This window comes from Carettochelys insculpta, chromosome 26, assembly GCF_033958435.1.
Source record: "Carettochelys insculpta isolate YL-2023 chromosome 26, ASM3395843v1, whole genome shotgun sequence".
NCBI lineage: Eukaryota > Metazoa > Chordata > Testudines > Carettochelyidae > Carettochelys > Carettochelys insculpta.
In genome coordinates this window covers 1,190,951-1,205,152 of record NC_134162.1, presented here as the reverse complement: position 1 = coordinate 1,205,152, position 14,202 = coordinate 1,190,951, and the positions used below count along the sequence as shown (strand labels likewise).

Sequence of the window (14,202 nt, the reverse complement as noted above, 5' to 3'; positions counted from 1 at the left end):
GAGTTTCTCCACTTTTTTTTTTAAATAAAGTACCACTTTTTAAAAAAAAAAGTATAATACCCCCAGGCTTCTCTGGCCTTGGGGGGCCGCGTCCCACCAGTTGAGAAACATGGTCTTAAGGTAATCTGAGGTCCTGAAACAAGTGCCATCCAGCCTGCCCAGCTCACTGTACCCCTCTCAGGGGTCAGATTTGCTTCGCATCCCATCAAGTTACACCTCACTTAAAACTGACTTAATTACATCTGCAAAAATACCCCAGCAGACTGCTTCTGGCAACGGGCTGGCGTTCCACCATCTCATTATCAAATGATGAGCTGGAATAGAAATACTGTACTTACATTTCAGCATCAGACATATGAAGCAATAGAAACAAGTCACTGTCTGAATGACCTGTTCGATTGCACTGACTTTCCTAGTGCTTTTTATGCAGCCAGTTGTAAAACTAGGTAAACATCTAGATGAGCTGATGTCGCCTCTGGAAGATCTCGGCCTAACCCCGAGGGTGTGGGTACCCCTGGCTGGGAAATGCTGTCTTCGACAGCAAAGAGGCCCCTCACAACCAAGGGTGAACGACAGCTTTGCAGAATTCAGCTCCTCTCCCACCCGAGACGGAGTAACGGTTCCCACGCTCGGCTCTGGGATGCACAGCACACAGCGGCTGCATGAACCAACGGCCTCACCAGCCCCGAGCGTTGAAAACTCCTCAGGCGGGCCTCCGGAAGTGCTAGTTATTGCCTTACAGAAATCACAAGACCTCCGCTGTAAAGCGTGCTGGGGTCTGTTCTTTGCCTGCTTCAAGGGCCACACGGGACTTTCCCATAACCACCTGACTCCAGGAGCTGGAGCTTGGTGGGAAAACACCCAAAACTCACAATCACGGTGCTCTGGTCATGGAAGCCAGCGACACAGACACACCCCGAATGACCAGTTATCTCCAGAGCCAGGGCATCTTTCCCTCTTGCGGCTGCCCCAAGACACCCATTCGTGAACCAGCACTGGCACTGAGTCTGCCCTGGAGAGCCCTTTGCGAGAGAGGAACCAGCGCTGGGCTGCTACGCCTGCAAGGAAGGTCGTCTCTGTTGAGGCTGTCATGCACTTTTACAACAAAGACCGGAACACCGAACGGCCCAAGCGGCCGAGAATGGGGAGGGAGCCTCCCCACCCCGAAGCGGAGCCCCGCGCAGCAGGGACCCAAAGTGACGGCTGCCGTGTCCCCCCAGTGCACAGGGTCTCAGTCCTTTCGTAAGCTCTAGGAGAGGGGTTCCCCTCCTAATGGCCAACCCTCGCGGTGCTAATTCGACCCATGAGCAACTCTGTTTTTTTCCCCTTTGTCTCCATTGTGCTCGGAGCTGTACACACAAAGGAATCCTGGCGCGGCAGTAAGTCACCCAGAAACACCACCCTGGTGTGCAGGGGGCCAACATTCACCAAAACAATCCTGCCAGGAGGGAACTGGCCAGGCGTGACAGCTGCTTTCTACCTACAACGGGGAAGGCCAGTGCAGGCCAGCTGTTCAAACACGTGACTAGGATTAGGCGATGGAGCGCTAGTCCTGGCCACTGGCTTCCTGTGGGGACTCGGAGAAGCCACTGCCACATTCCGTGACTCAGTTTCCCCATTTGTAAAATGGAGAACACACCGGGACTTCCTTTGGCAGAGAACTCGGAAATCAACGCGCGAAGAGGCTGGAGGTGTGTTCGACAGGCACAGTTCTGGTCCAGTCCCAGTAATACCATTTGTGTAGGAGTCAGAATTTCTAGCTCTCCCCCAAGCCCCTGCACGTGTCTCGTCGTGCCTTGGTGCCTCAGTTTCCCTCCTGCATAAAACAGGCGTGAGACTTTTGTAAAGTCTTCGAGATCCCCAAGCGACGTACATGTAGCAAATCAGAGAGTATTAACCACCGCTCCTATTGGGCAGCCAGCAGTCCCAGAGAGTCCTTTAAAGGACACGTGCTGTGGCGAAATGACACAGCAGACGGCAGGTGACCCCCTCCCGCCCAGCACTGCGCTTCTGTACGGTGTCTGATACCGGGGGGGGATCTGCAGCATCATCTCAGCACAGAGAATTAACCAATAGAACCCTCCGCTCATTAAATGACAGGCACCGCGTGGAATCCCAGCACTGCTGCTGCTGCAGAGAATGCATCTGCATGGCTCGGTCTGTTCCAGGTGGCTCACGAGTGGTTAACAGCAAGCGGCACAAGCTGGGGAGGCAGGAGGGATGCAGGGGTCTGAGGAGCTCTCCAAAGCGGTTCCTACCCCCCTCCAACGCCCACGCCCCAAGGGACGAGGATGCGTTGTGCCTCATCGGGATGGGGGCAAGCTGACCCCGATTGCAGGGCCTTTGGCCACATGTGGGCCAGCACGTTCCCATGCACCAGGGAATCCACCTGCAGAAACCTGGCGGCTGCTGCTGGATGAGATGTTTGGGGCGAGGCAGGAGTGGTTTGCAGGGTGCCAGCCCGGGGATAAACTCCTGCTGCGCCCCTCCACCTCCCTGACAGTTCTCTCTCTGTAGCCAGGTGGGGAGATCTTAGGGGGCCAGACAGAGATGGGGCCCAGCTGCGAGGTTGGGATGCAGAACCTGCCTCGCTGTCCTGGAGCTGGGGGCGTGGCAGGATCCATAGCCCCTCCCTCCCCTCATTTCCTCCAAGGGAAGGGAAAGTTCCTCAGGCATTTAGGGCTGTGAGGTACCAGGGATCTGCGCCACATGCCACCTGCCCCAGGGACCCGCTGTGCGAGCGAAGCAGGGATGGGGCTAGGGGACTAGCGTTGGCCAATTCGCCCAGCCAGGCGCTCCCAGCCAGAGCCAACTCAGCCCTCATCCCAGCTCCATCACTGTCTCACTGCATGGCCTTGGGCAAGTCACTTAGCCGCCTTGGGTTAGAATGAACGGAACAGGGCAGTTATCGCCTGTCCTCTCACCCCAGCATCCGGCAGTCTGAGGCACGCAATCTACCACCTGCAGCTGGCTGCAAAAGGGTGGGTGGGCAGTGTTTGATGGAGAGCTGGCCCAGCACTGATGGAGCTAAAGCAACCACTTGATTCTCCTTTACGTTACCAGGGACCCTTGGGAGCAGAACTTCCTCTTTCCAGGCCCAGGGGAAGGCAACCTCGCCTAGCAGTCAGAGGGCACTGGCAGTCCAGGCTCTCGGGTTTGATATTGGGCTCTGCCGTGAGGCTTTGACCTCATTTCTCTGCCTCGGTTTCCCCCAGTCATACACCAGCCGTAAGAGCGACACTCCCTGCTCTGCCACACGATGATCTCAAAGTCAGCCAGCTGCACAGTCCCTTTGGGCAGTGGCTACGCCTGTAGGGTGGGACATGTCAGGAAGTGAATCTGCAGCTCGGCTGAAGGCCAGGGTCGGCCGGGCCACCAGAGTCGAGTGGAGATGGCTTAGGGCGCTGTGGGGAGACATGAAGCCTTTTCGCAGCACAGCACCCCTGGCACCAGGCCACGCTGGCTCAGAGCGGGCAGCACTCCCTGTGCAATCCCCTGCCCACTCCTTGCAGCACAGGCCGGACCTGCAGGGCTTGGGGGGACTGGGATGCCCTGTCTCTGCCCAGAGAGGTGCAAGGTGCCCGCGCCAGCCGCGTCACAGCCAGACCGTGCGGACGGGAGGTGCACGTGCCAAGACGTCTCTCCTGCGATTTCCGACGCTGCCGTGTGGTCCTGCTCGCCCCATCTCCCACCACTGGGACCCCCTCGGCGCACCACTAGCTTCTGCCCCCTGCCCACATCTCTGCCTCCACCCCCAGGACAGGCACACACCCCTCACCACCCCGAGCCCAGCGAAAAGAGCAGCGACGGGGCTGGGAGCCTGTCAGCCAGAAGGGGGAAAGACCTTTCAGCACAAACCTCCCAGCCTTGAAGAACAGCTCAGCCTGGCCCCGGGGCCCCCAGCCCTCCTGCTCTGACAGCACCGCCTCGGAGGGGCTGGGCTGGGCTGGCCAGAGCTCCAGGCCAGCGTCCTGCCAGGGCCAGAGGGAGGGAGCAGAGCAGAGCAGAGCAGGGTGGTTGTCGAGTGGCCCAGTCCCGGAGTCTGGCAGCCAGAGGTTAGGGGCCTGCAGAGCTGCCCATTTGGGCCAACAGCCTTTGCTGAACCGATCTAATTCCCTGCACCCACGAGTCCTGGCTGCCAGCCCCGGCTCTTCCCACTAGGCTACACTCCCTCGCCGAGGCTGGGGCTGCCCTGGCTAGCCCCGCCCTGCAGGGAGGACAGGCCGCTGAGCTGACTCCCCAGCAGTTCCCCTCGGGTGCATATTCCCCTTCGCTTGCTGCCCTAGCGTAGCGCCTCGGCCCCGGGCGCCGCTGGAGGGCTCAGGCAGGGGCTCAGCCCGCCCGGCCGGAATGCTCCCAGCCCAGCTCTGCCCAGGCCCGGTTCCCGGGGGCGCCAGGCGAGGCTGCCCCGCCGCAGTCCCAGCCCGGATGACTCGGGATCTCCGGCTGCACCTGGTAAGTGCCGCGACCGCCCGGGGGCCCGGCCCGGCCTCTCCGCAGCCGCCTGTGCCGGCGCGTCTCGGACGCCCGGGACCGAGGCGCAGAGCGCGGCGGGAGGCGGACCCGGCCCTCGCGGGCGCCGGCTACACACCCCCAGGGGCGCTGCCCCACAGCCGCTCCCGGGGAGCGCGGGCGCACGTGCACTCAGCCCCCTCGTGTGCGCTGGGCTCCCCCGCCGGCCCGGCCCCAGAGCAGCTGCCTGGCCCCCCCGGCGCGGACGCTGAGAGCTTCGCTTGGCGCAGTGGGCTCGGCCCACGACCCCGGGGCTGGGGGTCCTGCAGCCGCGCGGCCGGCGGTGCCAGCGGCCCAAGGGGCCCCCAGCTCGTGGGGAGCAGGGCCGGGCTCAGCTCCCTCCCGTTCGTGGGCGGGCTGCTGCCTGCACCCCGGGCGCGGCCGAGCCTCACTGTAGGGGTCGGAGGGGGGGTCAGAGCTGCTCCCTCCCCCCCCGCAGCGCCCCTGGGACACGCCCGCCCCGGGACCCCCCGCAAGGGCAGCCCCGGAGCCCAGCCTGGAAACAGCAGCACCTGCCCTGCCCGCCCCTCGCTTCCCCCCGCCGCGGGACAGCCCCACTCGTGCAGCACCCGGCGGGGAGAGGCCCCGGCCCGGCCAGCCCGAGCACAAGCGCGTTTCTCCGCACTCGCACAGCTGGTGCAGCAAAGCCAGCGGTACCGGGGCTCAGACCCACCCACCGGCCCGGCCCGCCCCGGCCCGGCGGTACCGGGGCTCGGACCCGCCTCGGGCTGTCCCGGCTCAGCCCAGCGCGCAGGACGGCCACGTCCAAAGGCGGCTCCGCCCGGGGCGAACACAAACTTCAGCGGCTGCCCCCGCCGGGCCACTCACCCGCCGCTGCAGCGTCGCCCCGACTCCGGGCTCCGGCGCCTCCAGCCCCGACTGCGGCAGAGTCGCGTTCCCCGCCCGGGCTCCCGTGCGTCGGGAGCGCCGCGCTCCCGCCTCATTGGCTGAGTGCCGCCCCCGGCCGAGAGCAGCCGCATTAATTGAGACTCGCCGGGCGCGGGGGGGTCCGCCTCCCCCCTCCCCTCCCCTCCCGGAGCGGCCGCCGGCCGGGGCAGCGCAGGGACAGGCGGGGGGGGGGGGGGGGGGAGTTAAGGCCGAGCCGGGCCCCCGCCAAGGTCAAGCGCGGGCACTCCGCGCTCTGGCCAGAGCAGCCCCGCAGCTGGACTCCCCCACCCTGGCGGGGCCGGGTTGTGACTGCAGCTTCCCCTTGCCCCCACTCCCAGCTGAGCTGCAATGCAGAGCGGGGGCGGCCGGGCAGCGCTGCCTAGTGGTTGGCCTCCGGGCTGGGGAGGCAGGACTCCCGGGGTCTTCATAAACCTCTAGCGGTAGAAGGCCCTGGGCGAGAGACAGCAACGCGCTGGCAGCGGGTTACAGGGCTTCAGTTAACTCTTTCCCATCCGGCAGCCCCGGGCTGGACAGTCCCGTGTGCTGGCCCATGGAGAGGTAGGCCTGGCAATGCAGGACAGGAGGGAAAAACAAGATGGGATATTCAGGAACAAACAAAACCGTCTGCAGAGCATTTCATTTACCAACCAACAGTCCTACTGCACCGTGTAAACTTCTAGTGTATCTGCTGTGCAGCTAACTCCGTCATATCCGGCGCTCCGTTATCCGGAACTCTCAAATAACCGGCATTCTAACCACCTCAGGTGGAGTTACATTTTCCATAAGTGCAGGGTGGGAATACCTCTCTATTAGCCAGATCTTCTGAACAAGTGTTAGTCCTGGTCCTGGGGCTGCTGGATAAGAAAGAGTTTACTATAGTCTTGCAACCAGTGGTTTGAGCACTGGTCTACTCAACGTAGGGTTCTGAGCTCAGTCCTTGAGGGGGCCATTGAGGGATCTGGGGCAAATAGATAGAAAAAAAAAAAGGATGGTGCTTGGTCCTGCCAAGAGAGCAGGGAACTAGACTGGATGACCTCTCGAGGTCCCTTCCAGCTCTGTGAGGTGTGTGTGTGTATCTCCATAACCTGTGCTAACAGTGTCTCTGGCTAATGGCTATTCTGCACACAGATTTATGAGGATATGAAAGAGTTTACCACATAAAGGGTTTGCTCCTCTGTGGAGAAGCAGCATCTATCTGGAGCGTGCACGTCCCCCACCGGTGAAGAGAAAATCAGCCACACAGGGCCTGAGGGTAACTTGTTTCAGTTACATGCAAACCCCCATTTCAGGATGCAAACACTCCCCTTCTCCAGGAATCTCAGCCCAACGCAGCTGTCCCACAGCTGACTGAGGGGATAAGGCAGAGAGCAAACGCTCCAGCTGTTTACACCAGCTCCCCTAAAGAAAGCCGGCAGTGAAAACTAAGGTCAGTGCAGCATTTCTGCAAGAACTGAAAACTTGCTCAAATCAAGACCTGGTAAAGACTCTTTGTAGCTGCGCCATCTGGTGGCTGTAGGTGTGTCTGCTCCAGTGCCTTTTACCAGAGGCTCCCAAAGCACTTTTACCAACCTAGCTGTCCTCTTGCCCCCCTGCAGGCAGAGCAGAGGAGCATCTCTCTTCCTGACCAGAGCTTTTCTCAGGGAAATAGGCTCTTGTGCATTGAGAAATGCACAGACAACCCCTCGGTTCCTGGATCCTGTCCCAGGCATCTGCCTGCATGACCCTCAGTGAAGGATCAGAGCTTAGGACTTCATACGAGCTGCTGCTATGTCCAGAATGACCAGTGCATTGGGTACCAGTGGCTATGCTTTGGGTGCCTGGCCTGCAGGGCTTCGGTCAGCCTAGCACCTCCCAAGCCAGCGGAATTTTTGAAAGCAAGGTCTGTAAAGCGAGAGTGCGGTGTTTTGAGTTCCTTAACAAACCGCCTTACCCAGGAGCCTCAGAACGTCTTGCAGCCAGTCCTGGGCAGCAGCGAACATTCGGGTGAGAACTGGTTTAGAAATGGAAAATTTGACCTGGAAAACAGCCATTTTTGGAGAAAATGTTCAGTTTATAAAAAAAACTCAGTCCTGCCCCCCCAGTTAAAGCTCCAGTGTCTTTTCCAAAGGTAACGGCTATGGAAAAATCTGACTTTTTTTTTTGAATGTTCTGTTTTGTCATAATTTTTGGTGGGGGGGGGGGGAATCTTCTCCCCTCCAGCCATCACACCGAAAGTCCCCTCAGCACAATGCACTGATGCTGTGCCTGGGGAAACTGAGGCACTCACCTCGGGTTGCTACAGGACAGTGGGACACACATGCAGCCTAAGCAGGGGAATAAAATCCTCACACCTGCCACTTCGTCACAACTCACTAATCAGAAAGTCTCCTAATTCATGTTTGACTCAAACATCCTTCCTGATCTTTATCTGCCCAGTCCTTGCAATCAGTGCAGGGGCAGGTGAACAGATACTATGTGAGTGCTAATTCGCACACTCCCTCTCTCTCTCACACACACACACAGTCTTATGCTGCACAAAAACAGAGGCCTGTAGCACTCAGGCTAGGGCTGATTTGCCAGCCTAGGGTGGTACCTTTACAGTTCACCTGGTGAGCGGCTCCAGTGAACCTAGAGCGGTGGTTCCCAAACATTTCCAAGTGAGGACCCATTTTGACAATGCAGGAAGACTTGGAGACCCCAGGGTGGAGAGGAGGTGAAAATTACTTACTGCAAGAGTCTATTAAGTGGCCTGCCTGGGATAGTTCTGAATATCAAAGGTGGAGAAGCTGTCTGCGTAATGCGTATTTGCTTTTCTATTGACAGCAATAGCTGCTGGGTGTGGCAGCATTAAGGAGCGGCAAATGGCTTCTTTGAGAGCCCCCTGAAACGCCGAGCTGCTGGAGACCCTTAACGAATCTAATTGCGACCCATGTTTGGGTCCCGACCCATAGGTTGGGAATCCCTGGCCTAGAGTGAAGAAAATACAGATGGATGCTCAAGGTTTGATTCCACCCAGCAGGTCCGCCTGCATGGACTGGCTGCTGAGACCAGGAAGCTTCAGGAACTCAGGTGAGACCACCACTGGGTCTTGGCCTCCTCATCCCATCCAGCCAGGAGGAGTGTGCTGATGAAGGGGGCGTGGCTTTGCCTCCCCCATGGAGGCTACTGCTAGCCCCCTTCCTGCACACAGCATAACTGGAAGCCTCGCCCTGAGGCCACAAATGGGACCTGGGTTGCTCTAGGCTTGTGTGCTCATGTGGGATTCTCCTTCCCCCCCACTATGCATGAACTACACGGGGGTGGGGGGTAGGGTCTGGGCTGGGAGATCTCTGTGCCTCTCTAACCCGACCTCTGTCATTTCCAGACTCCCCCTTGAAAGGAACTGAAGCACAAGCCCAGGCTTTCTTTCTGGGGTCAAACTCCTATGGATGTGAAACCTTGGAAGTCACCTTTCTGCTAAGGTCAACACTGATGCGGAAATCCAGCATTGTCTGAGCCGTGCAAGCTCTGCTTTTGCCCATCTGAGACAAAGCGTCTTCGAAAACCGGGACATCTGTCCCAAGACGAAGCTCCTTGTACAACACACAGTGGTTGTTCCAGTGCTACTGAACGCATGTGAAACCTGGACAACATACAAGCGTCATTTGAAGGCACTTGGACAATATCTTCAACACTGCCTTGGAAGAATCCTCAATCTCTCTTGGGAGGACAGGCACACGAACACTGCCGTCCTGGGAGAGTTGAACATGACCAGCACTGAAGCCGTTATCATTCATCAGCAACTTCTCTGGACTGGTCGTGTGGTTCGGATGTCTGGTCAGCACCTCCCAAAACAGATCCTGGTTTCCAAGTTGGAGGAAGGACAGAGGCACGTTGGGGGCCAGAGGAGGCAATATAAGGATGTGCTGAAGGCACACGAGAAAAAGTGCAGCATCGGTGCTGACACTTGCTCAGGACAGGTGGAGAGCTGCAAGGGGTTGGCGCAATTTGAGAGGTTCTTCTGCAGTGCAGAAGAGGAGGGGTGGCAAAGAAGAACAGAGTGGCAAAAACTGCAGCAAACCCCTCCAACAGCTACCAACTCCTGCCCCTTCTGTGGTAAGATCTGCGGCCCCAGAATCAGGTTGATCAGCCATCAACCAACTCACAAGTAGGAGGGTGACGTGAAGACATCCTACTTGTTATCAAGTGACCACCAAGAAAACTCATTCCTTTTTTAATTCTAGGTGAACCAAGAACCCCTCCTTCCCCATGGACTGCTTCAGCACCTGCAGCAGGGAACCAATAACTGACTATTTTGCGTTCTTCTGCTCTCCTTGTGCTGGGCTGCGGGGAACCGATTCATGGTCTGATTCACGTGCGTGCTCTTGCAAAAACAGTTTTTATAGAACTAAAGTTTTTAAAGTGTGAAAAAAACTCTTGTGGCGCAGGCAGTGTTCAGACAATGTATGTATCCAAATGCCATCCACACTAAGAAACAGGCCAGGAAGCCATCTTCCTTGCAGACTGGGGCGAGGACATGTCTGTAGGATCGGATGACAGGGTCATGGATGGGCCCTTTTGAACTGTAAAACAGGGGTGAGCAAAATGCTGGGGCAGTCCCCCTGGGGGCAGGGATGAGAAGCAGGGCCTGACGTAAGCAGTTTGCTCGCCCCGCTCTAGCACATTGGCCCCCACGTGGCTATGTCTGCATTACAGCGCGGTTTGGAAAGATCACTTCGTCTATGCACAAAAGGCGGCTCGGGGTTGCGATCTGCTCTGTTGGAAAGGGGCATCCACATGGCCCAGGGCGCTCTTTTGAAAGAAAGGGCCAGGAAACGCCACGGGTGGGGTCACATGGTGGACAAGCCCTTCCGGGGGCCACAACCAGCCACTGCCTTAAAGGGCCCCTCCCCGACACCCTTGTCCTGCACACGGTGAGAATTGCTTTGCCACCCAAAGCTACACAGGTGCCAAACACTGAGAGAAGCCACAGTGGGGAACACTATGGACCCCCAGCAGCTCCTCGACGTTCTACCCCTCGAGGCAGCGGTCAGCCTGCTGGGCACATTGCTTGTGAACATCTTCCTGTGGCTTGTGGGGCGGTGTGGGGGGAGGCCTCTGCTAGCTGCCCTGATACAGTCTGTCCTCACAGGGCAACACCTGCACCCCCTCCCCCGGGTCATCTGGCACCTGTGGATCTACCCCACCAGCACAGAGTGGTGGGACCGGCTGGTGCTGGGGCACTGGGACGAGGACCATGGGCTTCAGAACTTCTGCATAACCAAACAGACAATTCTGGAGCTATGTTACTGGCTCACATCAGCTCTCCAGCACCACCATGCCCAGATGTGGCCCATGCTCCCACTGCAGAAGAGGGTAGCCATTGCCCTCTGGAAGCTGGCCACCCTGGACAAGCCACTGGTTGGTCAGCCACCAGTTTGGGGTGGGCAAGGCCACCGCTGGGGCCATCCTCGTGGAGGTAAGTCATGCTCAGGTCACACACCAACCACGGGGAGCGGAGAAGGGGGCTCCCAGGCAAGGGAGGCCCTTGGGGACCAGGGAGAGGGACCCTGGAGGGAACGAGGGCGGGTGTGTGGAGCACCCTGCCAGACCGGCTTGTTCTCGCTCTATCCCATGCAGGTCATCCAGGCAAATCAGCGATGTCCCTCTTCACCAGATTGCCCACGTCAGGGACCTCGCTGCCACGCTCATGGGGTTTGAGGAGCTGGGCTTCCCCAACTTCCTCAGGGCTCTGGGTGGGACCCACATCACCATCTGGACCCTGGAGCACAGCACTGGCACCTTCATGAACCAGAGCGAGTACCACTTCATGGTGCTCCAGGCCCTCAAGAATGCAAAGGGGCAGTTCATGGACACATGGGCTTGCCTGACCAGCTGCACACAACGTCTGGGTAGTTGAGAACTCTTGGCCTGACCACAGGATGCAGGAGGGGACCTATATCCCCCTGAGGGAGCTTCCGACTGGGGACACCAGTATGCCCCCCCCCCGCATCGTGGCCGAAGCTGATTACCCGCCGCCACACCCATGACTCATGCAGCCCTCCACGGGACATATTGGCTACGTCTACACGTGAAGCCAACATCGAAATAGGCTATTTCGATGAATAACGTCTACACGTCCTCCAGGGCTGGCAACGTCGATGTTCAACTTCGACATTGCGCGGCACCACATCGAAATAGGCGCAGCGAGGGAACGTCTACACGCCAAAGTAGCACACATCGAAATAAGGGTGCCAGGCACAGCTGCAGACAGGGTCACAGGGCGGACTCAACAGCCAGCTGCTCCCTTAAAGGGCCCCTCCCAGACACAGTTGCACTAAACAACACGAGATCCACAGAGCCGACAACTGGTTGCAGACCCTGTGCCTGCAGCATAGATCCCCAGCTGCTGCAGCAGCAGCCAGAAGCCCTGGGCTAAGGGCTGCTGCCCACGGTGACCATAGAGCCCCGCAGGGGCTGGAGAGAGAGCATCTCTCAACCCCCCCAGCTGATGGCCGCCATGGCGGACCCGGCAATTTCGACGTTGTGGGACGCGGATCGTCTACACGGTCCCTACTTCGACGTTGAACGTCGAAGTAGGGCGCTATTCCGATCCCCTCATGAGGTTAGCGACTTCGACGTCTCGCTGCCTAACGTTGAAGTTAACTCCGAAATAGCGCCCGACGCGTGTAGCCGCAACGGGTGCTATTTCGAAGTTAGTGCCGCTACTTCGAAGTAGCGTGCACGTGTAGACACAGCTATTGAGACCAGCCAGGACGTTTTTAATGAGCTCCTGAACCGAGCTCACAACACTGAAGCGGGCATTTGTGCATCTGAAGGGGCACTTTCACTGGCTCATCACACGGCTGAAGGTCAACCTCCTCCACATGCCTGCTAGGGTGTGGGCATGCTGTGCTCTCCATAATATAGTGGAGGCAAAGCCTGAGCCCTTCTTGCAGGGGTGGGCTGCTAAGTGTCACCATGTTCTATGGGATGGGGTGCAGGTCAGGGATGCCTTTGCTTGTGGGGCCCAGTGACCCCCCCCATCCACCCTTAACCACGACCATCCTCCCACACCCCACCCCTTACTGCTCCCCCATCACAAGCCCCCTGCCCCATACCCCACTGCTCCCTCCCATACACAAGGGCTATTGGATTTTTGAAAAATAGAATACTTACTAGAACCATATCAAACAAATCCAGACCATGTACAAAGAATGATAAACTAGTCAGGAATGGGGCAGGAGGAACTATATACACAACAGGGGCCCGGAACAGGAGTGGGGGCAGTGAAACTTGGAGAGGGTCCTGGGGTTGGGGGGCCTTACTTGTCCACTGGCGTGGAGGGCTGGGACCCATGCTGAGTGCAGTAGCCCCTACCACCCTGCCTCCACAGTCCCCGTTGGGGCTAGGACAGGACCCTGGGGAGGCAGGGGTGTGGAAGGGGCCCAGCAGGCTTGGGCTGAGGCTCAGACTCAGTCGGGGGCACAAGGAGGGAAGAGGGGGCTGGCTCATCCTGGCCACCAGCCAGGTGGCAGCGGGAGGTTGTGCAGCGTCAGGGCAGCAAGGTTGGGGGCTGGAGGGGGGGACTGCAGGGAGGCTGGGTCAGGTTGGTGGTCAGGGTGCCTGCCAGCTGATCCCACACCTCCTGCTTCATTGCCGGCCACTTCCGCAGGGCAGTGGTCCTGTCCTGCAGGGCAGCTGTGGTGGTGTTGGTGGCAGCCACCTCCTCCTGCCCCTGGTGTACACCCTGGCATCAGCCCCATGTGGGCGCAGGAGGTAATGCCATTCTGGCCCCCTTGCCCTCTCCTGCAGGGCTCCCCTGGCCGTGTATGGGACTCAACTGGCCCCCAGATGGTGGAGATGTGGAGACAGAAGGACGGGCCATTAGTACCGTGACCTGGCCATGGGGGCCCTGCCCCCTGTGTCCTCCCTACACCTCCGTCCAATGGCCCAGGGACCATGGGGGATCCTAGCTGCTAGGGGTCTCCACATGGGCGGAGCAAGCACAGGCTTCGGTCAGCCCCACCGGGGTGGATGGTGCTGTTCAAGGGGGCAGGCACTGAGAGCATGTGCAGCCCACCCAGGGAGCATGACCATCCAAGGTGTGTCCAGGCTGGAGCTGGTGGCCCACTGCTGGCTGTGGCAGAGGTGGGCTCCTCCCCACATGCTAAAAAAATGCATGGGACCTACCTGAGGGTCCCTCCAGGAACTTGGGGGAGGCCTGGGTGGAGGGAGCCCAGCTGGAGATCTCAGATGACAGTAATGACAAGGGTCCCATCCCTAGAGCCCTCATCTTCACTCTGGGGTTTGGTTTCTGGGCCCAGCAGGCAGGGGATGTTGGCAACTGAGGGTCCCAGCACCTCCTCAGGCTTGCTGGCTGTGTCCAGCACATGAGTGGTCAGTGCCACCTCCTTGGTGAAGTGGGGGCAGGTGGTATCCACCCTCCCTGAGCAGCTGGCCTCATCAGGGGCCTGGCGGTAGGCCTGGTGCAGGTCTTTAGCCTTGCTCTGCACTCGGTTGGCTGCGTGGGGTGGATGACCGTGGGAAGTCAAACTAGTTGACAGCTGTGGCATTCCGGCACCAGCTGGTGCTGTGGGGCAGCAGTTCCTCCTCACCCCAGGGACCCCCACAGGTCCTTTACCTCCACAAAGAAGTCCTCCTCTTTGGTCCCTGGCTGGGCTCCTGGACCCCTCAGATGGGTTGAGGGGGATGGGGGTCCTGTGCGCTGGCCATGAGGCTGGTGAGGGTGCTCTGGGAAGCTGGAGCACTGGCTGGAGTGGGGTCATGCTCTCCCTTCTGCCAACACACTCAGCTTTCTGCCACAGGGATTCAGGGTCCCTG

At 59.1% G+C, this 14,202-nt stretch overlaps 1 protein-coding gene and 1 long non-coding RNA gene across 3 annotated transcripts in view; one reads left to right on the top strand and one right to left on the bottom strand.

The window, feature by feature from the left end:
- The window catches only part of SYT2 (synaptotagmin 2), a 182,347-nt gene extending 176,870 nt beyond the window's left edge, over positions 1 to 5,477 (bottom strand). Inside the window, exon 1 of one of the 2 annotated variants that reach the window (XM_074977593.1) lies at positions 5,341 to 5,477. The gene's annotated coding sequence lies outside the window, so the exon portion shown is untranslated. The remainder of the gene's footprint in view (positions 1 to 5,340) is intronic. The other variant, XM_074977594.1, reaches the window with a different exon arrangement.
- On the top strand, positions 4,361 to 8,889 carry LOC142001932 (uncharacterized). Its single transcript, XR_012642585.1, has 3 exons — positions 4,361 to 4,455; positions 8,203 to 8,448; positions 8,744 to 8,889. It is a non-coding gene; the product is annotated as an uncharacterized LOC142001932 (long non-coding RNA).
- The last annotated feature ends 5,313 nt before the right edge of the window (positions 8,890 to 14,202 follow it).